The sequence below is a fragment of the Miscanthus floridulus genome, chromosome 2 (genome assembly GCF_019320115.1).
Source record: "Miscanthus floridulus cultivar M001 chromosome 2, ASM1932011v1, whole genome shotgun sequence".
NCBI lineage: Eukaryota > Viridiplantae > Streptophyta > Magnoliopsida > Poales > Poaceae > Miscanthus > Miscanthus floridulus.
The window spans coordinates 162,520,325-162,523,431 of NC_089581.1; positions in this window are offsets into that span (position 1 = coordinate 162,520,325).

Genomic DNA, 3,107 nt, shown 5'->3' on the forward strand with positions numbered 1-3,107 from the left:
AGCAGTGCAGCAGGCCGAAAGTTCCGCCTCCCGCCGGCGCGGAGGCACTTCGGAGCAACCCACGGCACGACCTCGCCAAGGCCAGGATGCCTCGGTCCGTCCCGAGCCCGCTCGCGCGCCGACGGTCAACAGGGCCCCCTCGGTGCGCGACCGACCTGGACACCAACGCGAGGTACAAGGCGACCACGAGGTAGTTGGCAGGCGACGGCGCCACGACGACGGAGCCGCCCGAGGCTACCACCCGCACCGAGGCGGTCGCTACGACAGTGGTGAGGACCGCAGCCCCTCCCCTGAGCCGCCAGGACCTGCGAGGGATGCCAGTACTATGCTCGGCAGACGCACCTCCCGGCCCAAGCCCTCCAAACCATCCCCATCACATGGCCATTCGCTGTGTGGGGACTGGACATGGTTGGGCCTCTGCAGAAGGCACCCGGGGGCTATACCCATCTGCTGGTAGCTATCGACAAATTCTCTAAATGGATCGAGGCTCGTCCGATCGCTCAGATCAAATCCGAGCAAGCGGTGCTGTTCTTTACGGATATCATCCACAGGTTCGGGGTTCCTAACACCATCATCACTGACAATGGGACACAATTCACCGGGCGCAAGTTCCTAACGTTTTGCGACGACCACCACATCCGGGTGGCCTGGGCGGCCGTAGGGCACCCGAGGACGAATGGCCAAGTAGAGCGTGCCAACGGCATGATCCTACAAGGCCTTAAGCCAAGAATATTCAACCAGTTGAAGAAGTTTGGCAAGAAATGGCTTGCCGAACTCCCGTCAGTCATCTGGAGCCTAAGAAATACCCCGAGCCGAGCCACGGGATTCACGCCGTTCTTCCTGGTCTATGGAGCCGAGGCCATCCTCCCCACTGACTTAGAATACGGCTCCCCGAGGCTACAGGCGTACAACGAGCAAAGCAACCGCACTGCCCGCGAAGACGCCCTCGACCAACTGGAGGAAGCCCGCGACGTCGTGCTACTACACTCAGCCAGGTATCAGCAAGCCCTACGACGCTACCAAGCCCGGCGCGTCCAAAGCCGGGACCTGAAGGTGGGCGACCTAGTGCTGAGACTGAGGCAGAGCAACAAGGGCCGCCACAAGCTGACCCCACCCTGGGAGGGGCCGTATATCGTCGCTCAAGTGCTGAAGCCCGGGACCTACAAGTTAGCCAACGAGAAGGGCAAAATCTTCACCAACGCTTGGAACATAGAACAGCTACGTCGTTTCTACCCTTAAATTTCCAAACGTTGTTTACATTGTTCCTCGAAATAAATAAAGAAGCGTTCTTTAATTGTTATAATCTTTCGAGGAACCCCCTTATAGACAAATCGGCTGTATAGAACCCAAGGACCGAAAGATCGTCTCAAGGGCGAAAAGGCCGGCCGAGTCGTGAGAACGGCCTATGCCTCTGGGCTACGGCAGCTCCCTCACCACCGTTTCGCCCAAAGGACAGCTTAGGTTCCGAGGAAGTTCTTTGCAGAGAGGTTGTCTATCGATAGGGGCTCGACGTCACTATAACGCAATAAGGGAGACTCGGCTCTGCCTCTGCAAAGTTGAGCCTCCCTCGGGGGCTAAAAAGGGGGAACCCCCCTAAGTCCCGGACACCATTTCTCAACCGTTTTTCCGAAAATTTCCACGCCAAACTCTCTCGCGCTCCGACGGGACCTTCGCAAGAAACCCAAAGACCAAAAGCCTGTCTAGAGGCCAAAGGGCCGGCCGGGTCGTGAGAACGGCCTACGCCTCTGGGCTACGGCAGCTCCCTCACCACCCTTCGCCGAAGGACGGCTTAGGTTCCGAGGGATTTCTTCGCGATCGAGACAGAGGGCACGAACTTAGAAATAGAATGGAAAACGGTTAAGAAGCACACATACGCAAATACTTTAAGGGCCTCGACGGCCACAAAAAACGTCACGATTCGGCAACTAACTCGATTCGGTTACATGGCCCCTTTTGGCCCAGGTCAAAGCTCAAGGATCGGCGGCTGGCGCGGGAGGGACCACCTCTTCTTCGAACAGCTTGGCCAACGCGGTGCCAGGTGCCTCGGCCGCCTCCAACAGCCTCACGACCTCTGCATCAGCCTCCTCGTCATCTTCTGGCAACACGTAGCCGTCGCTGACAGCCTCGAGGTTGATGGCGTAGTGCGAGGAGACGACGGCCAGGGCGCGCTTGACACCCGTGTGCAACGCCCCTCGGAGTCTCTCACGGACGTGGCCGCTCAACGCGATGAGGCGGCTCCCAAGGGAGCTAGCTGATTGGACCTCCTCGACGTCCAGAGCCTCGCAGGCAGACCGGACAGCGCTGCGCAGCGCCTCGTGCTCCCGGACCTCGACATCCAGCGCTGCTTGCGCCGCGACGGAGGCCTCAGCCGCCTGGGAGGCCTCTTTCTCCAGATCTACGTCGCAGCAAGGGGTCAGGAGTCAAGCGCGAACCAGGACAAAAAGAGCAAATGGAACGAGGAACATGGTTCAGCGGAACTTACCCTCGGCCTTGCCCTTCCAGGCTGAGACCTCGACCCGAGAGGCCTCGGCCGCCTTGGTAGCCTCTGCCAGGGCGACTTTTGTCGCCTTATGCTCGCTCTGCTCCGCACCCAGCTGCCCGGCTGTAGCCTTCGCAGAGGCCGTCGCTTCTTGGGCCCGAAGCCTGAAGGAGTCTCGCTCCTCCTCCAGTTCCTTGATCTTGGCCACCAGAGGGGCGGACTGCTCCTTAGCCATGGCCAACTCTGCCTGAATGTCGGCACAACGAAGGCGGAGGTCCTCCACTTCCGCACTCCGCGCCGACAATAGTCCCTGGGCATCGGCAAGCAAGCCCTTCTGGCGCCGGAGCTGGTCCCAGATATCCCTCTCATTTCGCAGGAACACCGATTTCCCAAGGGATCGGGTCTCGAGCTCCTAAGGAGGCAAAACAAAAAACACACGTCAAAACACTACGAGCGGGCTCGGAGAGAAAACAACGCGGCACGAGAGGGGAAAGTACTTACCCGCGTGACACCGGGCAAGTCCTGACCCATAATGGTCATCGCTGTCTGCAGCGACCGCACTGCCAATTGGCGATACTCCTCGAGGGTATCCCAACGCCCCCCCTCGGCGACGTCCTCAAGGGCGAAC